Source organism: Drosophila kikkawai, chromosome 3L (genome assembly GCF_030179895.1).
Source record: "Drosophila kikkawai strain 14028-0561.14 chromosome 3L, DkikHiC1v2, whole genome shotgun sequence".
Classification (NCBI taxonomy): Eukaryota; Metazoa; Arthropoda; class Insecta; order Diptera; family Drosophilidae; genus Drosophila; species Drosophila kikkawai.
In genome coordinates, this window is record NC_091730.1 from 32,687,707 (window position 1) to 32,704,193 (window position 16,487).

At 38.8% G+C, this 16,487-nt stretch overlaps 1 protein-coding gene and 1 long non-coding RNA gene across 2 annotated transcripts in view; one reads left to right on the top strand and one right to left on the bottom strand.

The window, feature by feature from the left end:
- LOC108081262 (aminopeptidase N) overlaps positions 1-16,487 on the top strand; it is a 791,205-nt gene that overhangs the window by 530,208 nt on the left and 244,510 nt on the right. The window lies entirely within an intron of this gene.
- On the bottom strand, positions 8,542-9,472 carry LOC138928668 (uncharacterized). The gene is made up of 3 exons (XR_011445058.1): positions 9,136-9,472; positions 8,929-9,084; positions 8,542-8,872 (listed from the first exon to the last, which is right to left on the bottom strand). It is a non-coding gene; the product is annotated as an uncharacterized lncRNA (long non-coding RNA).

The window sequence follows — 16,487 nt, forward strand, 5'->3', positions numbered from 1 at the left end:
AGACTACCAAAATATCCCTCGAGTTAATATCGGATATAGACATGATTTTATTTATTCAAAGTGGAATTCGGGGGGGTTTAGTTCAAAGTAGTCATCGATATACAAAAGCGAACCACAAATACCTCAAAGATTTCGATCCAACTAAGGAATCGGAATATTTGATGTATGTGGACGCGAACAATTTATATGGATGGGCAATGTCTGAACCACTCCCCTATGGCGATTTTAAATGGATGGAACCTTCAGAAATAGAATCATTTAATATTAATTCTATTTCTGAAAGCAGTGAGTATGGATACATTCTAGAGGTCGACTTGAAGTACCCATATGCACTTCACGACCAACACAATGACCTACCTTTCTGTCCCGCAAATAGACGTCCTTCAAAAAAATCCAAGACTGCAAAGTTAATAGCGGATCTTTGCGATAAAAATAAATACATTATGCACTACAGAACTTTGCAGCAATGCTTACTTAATGGATTGAAACTTGAAAAGATTCACAATATCCTTCGATTCAAGCAAAAACCTTGGCTTAAAGAATATATATATATATAACACTGCACACAGGACTAGGGCTAAAAGTAATTTCGAAAAAGACTTGTATAAGCTTTTAAACAACAGCGTCTATGGTAAGGCGATGTAAAACAGCTTAAAGCGCAAAGATATTCGGATAGTGACAGAATGGGAAGCTCCACCTGTGGGTCCAAAAGGTGGGCGTCCGAGATTATGTGCTAGGGACCTAATAGCTAGATCAAATTTTCACAGTGCAACTAAGTTTACTGAAAACATGTACGCAATTCAAATGAATAGGTTGCGTAACGTTTGTGATAAGCCAACATATCTAGGTTTTGTAGTGTTGAAGTTATCCAAATGGAAAATGTACAATTTTCACTACTCTTATATGAAACCAAAATTTCAAGATGCACTGGAATTAAACTATATGGATACACATTCATTTATCTATTCCATTAAGACAGAGGATTTATATAAGGACATTCGAGATGATATTCAATTAAAATTTGATACATCTGAATACCCTGATGAATTGGCTAGGCAATATGATTTTCCACAGTGCAACAAGAAGCGCTTAGAGTACTTTAAGGATGAGCTGCATGGCAGGCCAATGACAGAGTTTGTGGGTCTAAGGTCTAAGATGTACGCCTATACAGCGTCAAGTGCAGGTAGCGAGCCCGAAAAATGTGTAAAAAAAAAATAAGGGCGTGAAGCGAAGTGCCTTGGAGAAAATTACATTCGAGAAATATAAAAATTGTTTGTTCACAGGACAAGAAGAAAGTGATAGCATGTATTTGTTTCGGTCTAGGGGGCATGAAATTAATACATACAAAATTACAAAAATTACATTAGATAATAAGGACGATAAGAGGCTAATATGTGAAGACGGAATTGCCACAAAAGCGATAGGACACTATTCGACAAGAGAAGGGGAACTTATGGGGTGTATCTCAACTTTAGCAGACAAAGCACGGGGGTTAAATAATGAAACTCTTGCGATAATGAGTGAAAGAAGGAGAGCAGACTTAAAAAGAAAGTTGGAGGAAACAAACAGTGCGCTCGACGAATATGAACGAGATTTAATTTGGCATTATATTAAAATAGCTAAACTAGAAAATCCAGAATTTGTGATATAAAATATAAATTCAAATTTGTAAATAAAACATTGTATTTAAGTTTTAAATTAAAAAAAAATTTATTCAAAATGTTTAGATCTAAGATTAAAATATAATGTATAATGTAAAGTTAAAATTAAAAATAAAAATTAAAAAAAATAACAAAAAATAAACAAAAAATGTGTTGTATGTGTATGTTTATTTCATTACAAAATTTCAGATGTATTTATCCAGCTGTAGTCACTTTTCGGGAAGCCCAACCAACGTACGAGTGCTCTTTTGCCTTGTCTTTTAAGTACCTTTTCAACTAGATATGTGTTGGGAAATCGGGTTTTTTTCAGCTCTTCCTTATAGAATCCGCCTTTTACGGGATTTCCATTCAAGTCCTTTAATAGGTATGTTACCGGATAAGTGTTTTGAATTTTGTATATTGTAAAAATTTCAACATTCCAATTCGGAGTAAATCCTTTTTCAAAAACTCCCTTATATTTTGAAATTCGAACATTGTCACCAATTTTCAGTTTGCTACCTGCAAACATTTTGATATTACTATACACCGTTTGCAAGATATGCCTCTCATTCTCGGCGTTTACTTCTACGGGAGCCATTTTTATCGTCCTGTGTACTTTATTGTTGTAAAAGTTAATTAAGGCTTGATACATATCGATCCATTTATAGGTCCCATTGTAAGAAAACTCCTTCCACATTAGTTCTTTTAATGTCCTGTTGAATCGTTCCAGAATGGAAGCCTTTAGAGTACTAAATGTCGAATAATGATTTATTTCATACCCAGAGTTGAAAATTTTTTCCATTGCTTCAGAAACATGTGAAGCAGTCTTAGACTTAAGTGCTTCGCCAAAGGCGAGCTTTGAGAAGGTGTCAATAACTGTAAGAAGGTAGCGATATCCCTTATTCGTGGGAGAGTACTTTTGCATATCCACCAAGTCAGCCTGCCATAACCAATTTATTCCCTTTGTAATAACTCTCCGACGTAGAAAGTGTTTTCGTGCAGGAGCATGTAATTCATTAATAATACCCCGTCTACTCATTTTCACACAAGTTACTTAGAATATCCTTTTTTTTCAATAATACTTGAAATAATAACCTCACAAGTCTGTCTAAACGATCCTCAATATCGGTGGCCCTCACATCAGGAATACTAATAATTAACTCCTCTTGATGTGACATTAGCGATGCTCTTATATCGAGTATAGCCTTGTCAACATATTCTTTAATGACTAAGTCCGAATTCTCTTTTGGAAAGTCTCAATTTTTTAAGCGCCTTCGCTGAATATTAAAGTTTCCATCCGTATCTATGAAGAGTCCTGTCCCAGATTTTTCATATCGTTTTAAATTAGTGTTCTGCTTGTCATGTAAAAAACGTCCAAACTTGTCAACGGACATTATGATTATAATCTTATTTGTTAATGTTTCATAATTATATACTTAATTATAATATAATTTTAGCCTCTCTTAGTTCCTCAATTATCGATGTAATCTCATTATTGTGGTTTTGATTGCCTGCTGATTCCGATGCTATTAAGAGCTGAAGTCGTTCCACTAATTCATTTGGATCATCCCAGTATAGGAACTTAGGCTTATTCATCTCAAGTGTCATGAAACCAGACCCACTTATTATTTCTTTTTTCCCTTTGGATGTAGATTCGGCAACGGGTACCTTAGCTAAAAGTGGTTTAATAATTTTCGAATATTTCAATGCTCTCGTTCCTTTCACTTGTCCATTTGGTTGAAAATTTCTTCGATACACATTTGTTTTTATTAATATTTCTCGATATATTTCCAGGTCATCTGCATTATAATTATTTGGGAGGTGGTGACATATTAAAGAATATAATCCGCTTGTGAGTCGCCAGTTTTGACCATCATCAAATTCAATTATATTATTGGTTACATTTATTTTGTTATTTTCCAACATTAATTGACCAGCTTCATTTTTGTATGGTCCATATGTCTTATCCAAAATTCGTTCTCGTGCCAGTTTACTAACATTAAAATTTTTCGGGCTGTCTTCAAACAGAGGTTGAGTTGCTAACAATGGAGATGAATTGGGGGAGGATTGCCTTGATAATACACTTGGTGCGTGGGGAGACGTTTGGCTTGATATTGCAGGGGATTGATTTAAGTGGTGATCGGGTGGTGAGAATGAAGAATCATCGTCTATAGCGGGTTGGGAGTAAAATTGATCATCCTCATCATCATCATCATCATCTCTATTATCATTGCGAGTATTCTCATAATCATCTTCTTCAGCACTTTTCAACCTCCAATCCGATAGATTGTATTCATCATCTTCTTCAGCATTTGAATTTTTGTTAGGCGCAGTGTAAAATGTAAGTTTCCTCTTTTTCATATGCGGAGTTTTATTTTCAATCTCCACCTTAGTTTTATCATATTGGTTCTCTTTGTGTTTATTGTACTACATTTTTTTGGTATGATTAACAAGTTAATTTAGCGGTTCAGTTATGGGCTTAAATGTTTCTTCTAAACCCATAGTATTCTGACTTTTAAATTGTTTTAGCTCTAAATTTTTTTTTTTTTTAAAGCATTTCGAGTTTTATTCAATTGTGATAAAATATTTTGGTTCATTGTGATGAAACTTTTAGAATGTTTCAATCGAAAGAACAATACTGGTTATATCTGTCTCGGAGTTCGGTATGCACTGAGAAATAATTAATAAATCATGATCATATATACCTAATCTGATAAACCGACCTGATAATCAGACCTGATCTGTTTATCAGATCTGATAAACCGTATCAGGTCTGATAAACCGACCTGATAATCAGACCTGATCTGTTTATCAGGTCTGATAAACCGTATCAGGTCTGATAAACCGATCTGATAATCAGACCTGATAAACAGATCAGGTCTGATAAACCGTATCAGGTCTGATAAACCGACCTGATAATCGGACCTGGTATCAGCTCTGATCTGTTTATCAGGTCTGTTTTCATTTTTTAACTGAAATATAAAGGCTGAAAAAGAATTTTCCCAAGTCCCGTTTCCCAATAAAAAATTTGTTTTTTTTTTTTATTATTTATTTATTTTCTATTTTCATTTTTTAACTGAAATATAAAGGCTGAAAAATAAATTTCCCAAGTCCCTTTTCCCAAATAAAAATTTGTAATATTTTTTATATATATAAAATTTTTTTTTTATTTATTTTTGTTTTCATTTTTAATCTGAAATATAAAAGCTGAAAAATAATTTTCCCAAGTCCCTTTTCCCAATAAAAAATTTGTAATATTTTTTATATATATAAAATTTTTTTTTTATTTATTTTTGTTTTCATTTTTAATCTGAAATATAAAAGCTGAAAAAGAATTTTCCCAAGTCCCTTTTCCCAATAAAAAATTTGTAATTTAAAAAAAATGTTTTTTTTTTTTGTATTTAATTATTGAAATATGTACTTAAATCTATTATAACATTCTCATCCTTCAGCTTTTGGAGAGAATACGACCCTGAAGAAATCTTTTGGATTACCTCATCCTTAAGCTGCGAGAACCTATCCGGGAGGAATACATTTCTTGTATCCAGTTCGACCATAATATTGGTGCCGAACTTTCCCGTCACCCGCCTGGCCGAATAAATATGAAAGGGCATATTTATCGGCAGCTTGTGAAAGGTTAACTTCCTTTTCACTATGCAGGCGTTGAAGGCCTGCATCTGAGGGTCTTCCTCAATATCCCTCAAAAGGGCATCGATGTCCTCCTGCGTGACCCCAGTGGGGAGGTTGGAGGCGGTTGAGTTGGATGAGGCGGATGAATTGGAGCTAGATGCGGTGTTGGAGTCGGTGGAGCTGGTGGAGCTGGTAGAGCTGGTGGAGCTGGTAGAGCTGGTGGTGGTGGTGGTAAAGCGGTTCATGATGCTACTGTTGCTGCTGCTGTTGTTGCTGCTGATGCTGGTCGCTGAATGATATTTTTCCTAGACGAGGTCCCTGAATTTATACCCGCCAAGGAGCATATTTCTCCTCCCACTGCTATCCACTTGTACTATGGTATTCGGTCTCAAGGGATAGAACGTCTAGCTTTGTAAAAGGTCAAAGTGTCCACTTCATGTGAAGTGGTTACGAAGGGTATGGGAAGAATTACAGTCTAGCAAAAATTTAAGGCATAAATGCCCACAGTTAAAAGTACCAAATTTTTGGAAACGCTGATAATTATATCTTATTTTTTCCCCTAAATATCTAATTATTTCTAAAGGCGGCTGCAAGTTACTAAAACTGTCAAAGTAGTACGAGTCTGACCCTTTCTTATAATACGCCACCCAATGCGTTCCTTCTGATGATGAGTCTGCTAAATTTATTATTCCACACTCGGAATAATGTGGTACTTTGGGTATCTCATCTCTCATATAAACCCCCCGAAAATGTGGAATATTTTTAAAGGCAAACTTCAATATATCAAAATTGGAAAGTGCTCTCTTGGGTAGCTCATTTAATAGTTTTTTTGTTTATTATTATTTTTTGAAAATGATATGCCATAGCCTTTCTTGTATGGTTGTAGGTACAAGCCTTTACCCAACGATACAGATTCCATTTTTCTGTTATGTCTCTGGTTTTCCTCAAGTTGTGCCTTTGCCATCTTTGCATTGTTAATTGATTTTACAATTGCAGCGCAACCTGACGCTAAACTACCCACAGCGCTAAGGGCTGTTAAAATAGGTACCAATGGTAAAAAAACCACCAACTTTTGGAACTGCTATTACCCGTGGAATTACAACATTTATCTTACATCCCATTGATTTCGATACTGCACTGCGTGCCACTTTAACAGCATTCAATATGTCGAGTGGCGTATGCTTTCGCAATTCGATGGTTGCCTTTTTGATGATTGATGCAAGAGATTTTTTCACCACTTTCTTTTTCTGTTGCTTTGCTCCCATACCAAATTTCTTTTTTAGCTTCATCATGTTTGTAACAAAATATGATGCTGCCCTCTCACTAATGCTGCTATCCGCTGCTTTTACTCGATCCCAAGCCCTATCAATTAAAATCGAGTCTGCTTTATGACGTTCCCCCAAATCCTTTGTATTTGAATATGCTATATCGTGTTCCCTACAAGCTTCGTCTAAGCCGTTGATACCCCGATCACCGCGAGCTAATCGTTTCTCTAGCTTCGTACCAGGTCCACAGTAATTATACCCTGGTATATGAGCCTCAAAGGGAAGAGTGTATATTAAATTATTTATGAGACCTGTACCCTGTTTGACATTTGATTTATGACTGGTAATATTATAAAAATGTTTACCCATTTTATATCAACCTCAATTAACGACTGGTTGTCTTTGAATGAAGTACTTATCTCTAAAACATGCGTTTATTAAGACAAAATATAAAAATCATAGTAAAAAACATTGAAAGTGGTGGTGATGGGGAGAGTAAACATCGGCGTCACAGTTCACTGCTCCCAAACACGATCAGAGCTTTGGTGGTAGGTCCGTCCAATTGCGGAAAAACTAATGTGATGATTGCCTTAATCGAGGACCCAAACGGCCTGAAATTCGAAAATATATACGTGTATTCAAAGAGTTTATATCAACCGAAATATGAGTATTTGGAAAAACTTGTAAAACCAATACGAGGAATGGGATATTATACATTTTCATTACATTTCGAATGACAACGTTTTGTCACCAGAGGAAGCTAAAAACAATTCCATCATGGTGTTTGATGACGTAGCGTGTGAAAAGCAAACTGCTATTCGCAATTATTTTTGTATGGGGCGACATAGAAATATTGATTCATTCTATTTATGTCAAACGTATACACATATTCCAAAACATTTAATACGAGATAATGCAAATTTTATTATAATGTTTAAGCAGGACGATATGAACCTTCGTCACATATATCGAGATCATGTTCATTTTGATATGAATTTTGAAACATTCATGGAAATTTCACGAAAGTGTTGGGACGATAAATTTGGATTTCTTGTAATCTCTAAAGACGATGATATGAAAGCTGGACGATATAGAAAAGGATTCGATCAATTTATTATACTTGAATAAATAATAATGATAATATAAATATAATAATATTATTGTGAATAAAGTCAGTTCAGACTCAAGCATCATAATGACTACATCATTGACAATAGCTCTAAATGGTAATACATCTGTACTTAGCGAGAATTTTTTCCCACAAATTGAGCTAAAACGTAATTATGAATATGCTCTAATTGATTTTTATACATTCAATTCTATACCGAATGTTGATAAGGGGAACAACTTATTTCATATTGGGAACAAAGTCATTGAAATACCAATTGGCTCATATGAGTTTGATGATATTTCAAAATATATTATTAATAAGCTCAAGGAGTATGAGCTTCAAGACAGTATAAAAATAGAGTGTAATATCAACACTTTACAAGTTCAAGTTATTACTAAAAATGAGACCGTATATTTTAATCATGAACGATCAATTGGTCGTTTATTTGGATTTAATAAACGAAAATTAAGACCACATGAGAAAGAAGTTTACATCTCGGATAATCCCGTCAATATTTTAAAAATAAATTCTGTTAGATTGGAATGCAACATTATAAGCGGGTCATATGTAGGGAATAAATCAAATCATGTGCTTCATGAATTTGGAATCAATGTCCCCCCTGGATATAAAATGAACATAACACCACGAAATTTGATTTATTTGCCTGTGAACACCAGAGAAATAGGCACACTAGAAATACGGATAACTGATCAGGACGGAGATTTAGTTAATTTGCGTGGAGAAACTGTATCAATCCGTCTCCACTTACGACCGACAGAATGATTATTTACAATAAAAGGGGTACTCATCGATCCTTTGATAACATTATCAAATCTAAAGCTGAAGTGAAGGCACCATCATCTTCACATCAACGCCCGGCCCTCACATTAAAAAATAAATTGATTTTGAAATCGTTGGGATTTAATATTAAATAAAGTTTATCAACTAATATTCAAATGAATGAGATCTTTTATGTCCAGGAAAAGCCTGCTAACGATGAATCTATTATTAAAAAAGAGTTTCATTCATATTATCCATATCAGCAGAACTTCAAAGCAAATGATGAAGTACGGATCAGTTTGCAAAACCAAGATTTGTATGTCCTTCCATGTGAAAGTTTTCTCCATTTTGAAGGAACGCTTAGCAAAATTATTGACTCAAATACAGGAACGACTAGTACAAATGGCGTTAGCGGTTTGCTCAAAAATAATTGCATGGCCTATTTTCTGGATGAAATAAGATATGAGTTGAATGGTTGTGAATTGGATAGGACACGTTTTACTGGAATAACAACGACTATTAAGAACTTTTTCTCAGTCGGCCAACAGGAAGGAGCGGCTTATCGCAATGCGGGGTGGAGTGGCGAGGACAATATCCCTTCTGGAGGACATTTCAGTTTTTCTGTACCTTTAAAAATGTTGATGGGGTTCGCTGAAGACTATAAGAAAGTCGTCTTAAACTGTAAACATGAGCTCGTTCTGTTACTTACGAAAAACCCTGATGATATGTTTTTGAAAAATGTTGATGGAAAAATCCATAATATTGCTATAAATAGTATAAGTTGGAAGATCCCCCACATCGTTCCAAGTGACAGTGCCAAAATTAAAATGTTTAATGTAGTAAAGAGTGGAGCTAGCCTCCCACTCGCATTCCGGAGTTGGGATTGTTATATAAATCCGACATTGGTTCAGGGAACACATCATATATGGAATGTCAAGATGTCTGCAAATAGAGAACGTCCACGTTTTGCTGTTGCATTTACATTGAATGGAGAACTAATTACAAACAATTTGAGAAAAGCAAAGGTATATCTTAATTGTGAAGTATATCCCTATGAGGATTTGAATGTTAAATATAATGAGAATCGGTTTGCTGTCTTGTATGACATGTAAGTTAACAACCAACTCCCAGCTTAGGCTGAGCAGGCCAGTTCTTACTTACCTTATTAATATTAATCATTTATCATGTTTATCATTCTCTAGTATTAATCACTTTTTATTATTATCAATATTATTATTACATTTTTCCCTCATGCATGGTCCACCCTAAATTGGGTCCGACTTATTGGCCCTAGAGCTGAGCCAGCACATTGTACCATTCCGAGCCGTGGCTCCTTTTCATTGGCTGACAGCGATCGTATGACTTCTGCAAAATGTGCAAGGTCAGCGGTCCGCCACGGGCATCCGGCTATGCATGAGCTGTTGTTCAATCTTAAGTTTAGTTTTAATTTGGATTTGAAATAAAGAGCTCCAGCTCGTTCATAAAACTCCGGCCTTAGCCGTTACATTATTTTGATTATTGAATTTGGTTATCGTGCCTTAAGGGCCGTGACATCGGAGATAAGTATCTCCCACCGTATACTTCGGAAGAAGCAAAGGAGTCGAAGCTACCACCCGACTCCGCTGTGGCCGCCAATCTTAGTGGCCGCCAACAATCATTCAGCGGGCAGTACCCTACTGCCACCCCCTACGGATATATCACCTACCGGCTCTACCCCTGCCGCGGAGGAGCCGCCAACCGGCACGGACAATTAAATAATTTGTATACAAAATTTCAAGAGAGCTATTACAATCGAGAACCCCGAGCTCTTTTATCTCCGATAGAATTCATGTCGAAGGCTCCTATTGTGGTTGTTGATCTCTCATACCAGAACGAGAGTGTCAAATCAGGAGCGACTGATATAAAAATTTCCACTGAACTAACTGTTGCGAGTGAGATAAATACAAAGGCATATTGCCTTCTCATCCATGATCGACTAGTTGAATACTCGCCACTAACTGGATTGGTTCAGCGTATCGTCTAACAATTTGGAAAGGATTACTTCATTTAAATTTTTGAATTCATTGCAAGTAGACGTACACGGATCCATCAAAATGCTAACACTAAAAAACAAAGACATCATCTCAACCAGTAATAGCATTCAACAACTTGGAATAAAAATAAATAATTTCATGAAAATGTTTAAACATCAAATTTTCCCCGAACATGAGCAATATCTGGAGGAGTCGCTCAAATATTTTTATAAAAGGATGGCTGATACACCGCTGGTTTCTAATATTCATGGGCAACATTTCACATCTTGTTGTTGGGCACATGATAATGTCGAGGATGGAGTTGATACATGTGCTTGCCATTTCTTTACTGTACGCTCACAAAAATCATTAAAAATTATGAAAATGTATGTTAATTTGGAACATCGCTTTTGATTATTATACTTGAAAAATAAAATTATATTTACAAAAAAAAAAAAATAAATAGATAGCATTTTTTTAATGATGGAAATGGGATATGGGATATTTCTTTTGCAGCCTTTACTTTTCAGATTGACTGTGGATTTGAGTTTTGGGTGGATGGGGTGTTTCACATTGCACAGACTGTTGAGAAACCGTTACAAGTGCACCCTTCACCATCCCTACTTTGGTGAGCTAATTGAGCAGGTTGTTGCACGCACTTGATCTAGTGTAGGTGGGATGAGGGTGGGAAAATTTGACTGCTCTGATCCTCTTTCCAGCGGCCCTTCAGTGGGAAAACAAGTGACCTTTTTCAAGTGAGGTATCTCACAGGGAAAATCACAGTCCTGAGTCGTGGGTGGGAACATGTTTCGACTCTGGCGCCCTTGATCACTTACACCCCGTCCCTTTATCAAGTGAGGATGTTGCCTGAACGTTCACGTCTGGCGCCCTTGTTCACTTACACCCTGTCCCTTATTCAAACGAGGATCGTGGGTGAACGTACACGGGATGCTCAGGATCACTCCGGGCGGAGCAGGACCGCCGCCGTGCGCTCTTTTTCAATTGCCTTATCCGGGCGGAGCAGGACCGCCGCCGTGCGCCCTTTTTCACATTGCACAGACTGTTGAGAAACCGTTACAAGTGCACCCTTCACCATCCCTACTTTGGTGAGCTAATTGAGCAGGTTGTTGCACGCACTTGATCTAGTGTAGGTGGGATGAGGGTGGGAAAATTTGACTGCTCTGATCCTCTTTCCAGCGGCCCTTCAGTGGGAAAACAAGTGACCTTTTTCAAGTGAGGTATCTCACAGGGAAAATCACAGTCCTGAGTCGTGGGTGGGAACATGTTTCGACTCTGGCGCCCTTGATCACTTACACCCCGTCCCTTTATCAAGTGAGGATGTTGCCTGAACGTTCACGTCTGGCGCCCTTGTTCACTTACACCCTGTCCCTTATTCAAACGAGGATCGTGGGTGAACGTACACGGGATGCTCAGGATCACTCCGGGCGGAGCAGGACCGCCGCCGTGCGCTCTTTTTCAATTGCCTTATCCGGGCGGAGCAGGACCGCCGCCGTGCGCCCTTTTTCAATTGCCTTAAGTGGGTGAACGTACACGTGTGGGTCAGGATCACTCCTGTCGGAGCAGGATCTCCCCGGTGCGCCCTTTTTCAATTGCCTCACCCTCTAAGTGAGGGGTCGTCGGTGCACGTGCATCGAGCCGGGGTCGCTACCGGGATCGCTCCGTTGCATTCGCACTCGTATCCATATCCCTGTGGGAACCCTTGAACACTTGATCTCAAGTGTCCTTTTACATGCACTGACCCTAATTTATTCCATCTTTATTACCCCCCCTTATGACAGATTCATATCTCCCCCTAACTAAGTGCATTTTTATTATCTAAACCACTCTAATTTTGACAGCTAATCCATTAATTGCATTTTTATTACCCTTTTTACCGACATCAAAGGTCCCGAAAACCCGGTTATTCAACTACTCCTCGGGTGCATCTGCTTTTCGGCGAGCCGTTTGACGAAACTGAAATTCGTGTTGAGAACACAGACACGCCCCTCCTAGCTGTAGTAGACACTGGGTCTGTGGGGCCCATCCGAATATCGTCTCTTGCGCCAGGAGAGAGACGAAAATGTTATTTTTGGAACCGCCCAGAAGCACAGACGAAAGTATGTCAGCTCCGATCAGGACGTCGATTTCAGAGCTCTCGAAGAACGTGGGATCCGCTAAACGTAGATCAGGATACTCATTTAGGAGATCTCTCGGAACTGGGTATGATGGAAGTTTTCCGGCTAGTTAAGAAAGAACGTAAGCTGTCGTTTGTAACTGCAGCCCCGGTCTGGAGGGAGCGCGAATTGAAAAATTGCAGAGCCTTGTGGCTTGAGCAGCAACTGTCCCATTAAGACCGGAAACTTGGGTCTCAGCTGGCTGGGATGGAAGTTTTACGATATTGAAAAGCCTCTCCGTAATAAAGGTTGCTTTAGAACCTGAACCTCGCGCTCGGAAGTTGCGGCCAAGGTGGCAGCTTTGGATCCTGACGCAAAACACACTTGCACATTTGAGTGGTCGTCGGAGGCTGCAGCGCTTCTCGCAACGGGCGCGGATCGTGGACTAGATGGAGCGGAGGGGCTTGGAACAGTAGTCAAAAGCACGTAAAGCAAGAATGGGCACTAGTACAGTCCCGTTGCTGGTGCCCTCGCGAAAAACAATTTAAGCAGAGTGGCTTTCTCCTGTTGAAATCTGCCCGCTTATTGACATCCACTTCCAGGAAAAGCGGACATATACGGATAGGGTGGTCTTCTCTGGAACATAAATTACATCTTCTCGGTGTTGGAGCCACCCTGGCTTCATACGAATTGAGCCTACGCACGGGTGGGTTGGAATTTGATCACCTTGGCGGAAAATGCCCAGAGCCGCTAGGCCTGACGTCGTCGATGGCCTCCAAACTGCGATCGCATATTTCAAACAAGGACAATATGTATAACTAACAAAATATTGTGCGGTGAGGAGGTTGATGAAATTGCAAGTTCAAAACTGGCCAAGAGTTTTGGAAAAGGAACGAAAATTGGTCAAATAGTGACGAAGACAGAAAGAGAAGCGGAAAAGAATTTCATCAGAAGGTGAACAAGAATTTCAACAGAAGACTGAAAAGAATTTCATCAGAAAGCGAAAAGACACACACACATGGGCGTGTAAGGCAGAAGCAGCGAGTGGCAAAGACGAATACGCGTGGCGGTGTCCGACGGATGGAGATTCCACAGTAGAGGCTGGTAAAGAGCGAGAATTGAGAAGCAGCGGATCAGGCTGGAAACGATGAAGAGCGAACAAGACATTGGAGCTGGTGGCGTTAGCGGTTCGTGCGGGCAAGAACGTGTTGGTCAGAATTGGGACACGAAATTGGAGGCAGACGTGGACGGCCAGGAGATTTTAATTGAGTTTAACCTCGGAGAGGCAGCGATACAGTTGCGGAGCAGCAGCGTAGTAGGCGCGGATTAGGTAGAACAAGACATTGGAGCTGGTGGGGTAAGCGGTTCGTGCAGGCAAGAAAGTGTTTGCCAGGGCTGGAACACAAGGAGCAGGAGCAGATCAAGATTAAGATATGGAGGTGGACAAGGAGCGGAGCAGACGCGAGAGGTACAGACGGGAGCAGCAGAGCATTGTCAGTGCGAGCGAATATAACCTTGTTGGCCAGAGCTAAGGCACATGGTTTTGCAAGCAGTTAAAGCAGATTCCAATTGGACTCTTCGTCTTCGCACAGCAACTAGCGACTCTGCTATGCCTCCAATTGCGGTGAACACGAAAAGAAGCAAGACAGCCCGAAACAGGGTTGTCACAGGTTTTGTAATACAGTCTGATGCATTAATGTAACCTATAATTTTCTGCAGGTTACATTGGTAAAATGGAGAGAAGAGAGATCTTGGCATTGCGAGTGGAAGAATTGAGATGGAAGTTGTCAGAGATGCTGTTGAATACAAACGGATTGAAAGCTGAACTACAACAACGATTACTAACTCATTATGGGTTGATAGATGAGGGTGAGTCAGAAAATGAGGGTGAGGCCGCTGAGTTTAGGTAAACATCTTCCACACCGATTAATAACCGCAACAGGGCAGGTAGACAACATGGCCAAGAAGCGCAGGGACAGTCTAAATCATGGTTTACTTTGAAAGACGTCGAAGGAATTGTTTCTCAGTTTTCAGGCGTAGGTGTTCCCAATATTAATGTGTGCATTGAAGAGTTAGAAGATTGTGCGGCTACCGTAGAGTGGAGTCCAGAAGTACACTTCGTTTTTACCATGAGTGGGCAGTACAAGTTCATGTTTGTACTATTCAGTATCACAAATTCTTCAGCACTTTAGCAGGTTTGACGTTGTAATTTCGAAGGTTGGTAGAAAACTTCGCAAAGCCATTGTCTGATTTGTTGCGTAAGGAAGTAAAGTTTGAGTTTAAAGAAATACAGGTAGAAGCTTTTGAATAATTAAAAGCTACGTTAATCAGTGGGCCCGTTCTGAAACTGTATGACCCTACACTTGAAAGTTTCAAGTTGAAACGGAAATTCATACCGACGCTTCAAAATTCGGATTTGGAGCCGTGTTACTTCAGAAAGGCAGAGAAGATAGTTTGTGGCACCCAATTTTCTACATGAGTCGGAAGACCAAACCTTGCGAAGAGAAGTATCATTCTTATGAACTTTAAGTTCTTGCAGTTATTGGAGCCTTGATAAAGTGGCGAGTTTACGTTCTTGGAAAAAGATTCAAAATAGTCACAGACTGCAACGCTTTTGGTATGATTATGAAAAAGAAAGAGTTTTCGCTGAAAGTTTCGCGTTGGGCAATCTACTTGCCAGATTTCTATGAAATCGAACATAAGTCAGGTAGCAAGATGAGACATGTGGATGCGTTAAGCAGGGCGTATTGTTTTGCTGTGACGGATAGCTTAATACATCGCTTAAGAGAAGCACAGCATACAGATGATTGGACAAGGGCAGTAAAGAGTGTTATTGAGACCAAAGGGTATGAAGATTTCTATATATCCAACGGAATTTTATTCAAGGGTGAGAATAAGGAGTTGCTAGTTGTAACATCCCTTATGGAAGCTAAGATAATTCGAAATGCACATAAGGTAATGAGGTAATGGACAGGTAGAGCGCATGCACAAAATAGTGGTTCCAATGTTATCTAAACTGAGTGAGGAGAGTTCAGGAAGCTGGTAAAAGCAGGTTGGCAAGGTACAACAGACGATTAATAACACTAAGCCCAGGAGTACAAAAGTTTCTCCCTTTAAAATTCTAACAGGCCTCCATATGCGTGTTTCCAGTAACTTAGAGTTAAAGGAATTGATTCAAAAATGTTTAATATCAGAGCTAAATGACGAAAGACATAAGTTGCGAGTAAAAGCAAGACAGAATATTCAGGATGTTCAAACAGAAAACAAAAAGGCATTTTACTTTAAAAGAAAGGTAGAAAGCAAGTTTGCATTAAATGATTTAGTAGCTATTAAACGTACCTGGTATGGGCGTTATGAAGTTGAAAGAGTCGGACAAGGCGAACAAGACAGGTGTTATATGAAACCATTCGGGTCGAATCAAACGTCAGGAAGGCCGAATGTGGGATCCGGTAGTGTTGGTTGAGTGGCCAGAGTCACCAGGAGCGGCCTCAAATACTAGTCTCTGGCTCCCTTCTTTACAATACTAGAAAGAATACTCGATTGCAGTGTCAAGCTCTGGCAACTCTTCGTTAAGGAGTCACCACCAGAATCTCGCCTCGATCGTACACGGTTTTCGAATTAGCACCAATTTATGTATGTTTTTGGAAATTTAAGTTACTAGTCAAAGTCGAGTGAAATAAACAATATCCTTATTTAAAGTCGGTGATACAACTTTATTAAAAGAGGACACTGCATTAATATAAATAAATGAAGGGAAATATATGTAAGATGGGTATTTCCCTCTTGTGTTACGTTTATTATAATAATTTTTCGGATATTATATGTTTCTAAATGTGCAAGTTTTCTTCCGTTTTCTTTTCAACTTTTGTTACTTTTGCTGCTTTTATATCTGCTTATTTTTAACTGTAGCTGCTGAACTCATAAAATACAATCAA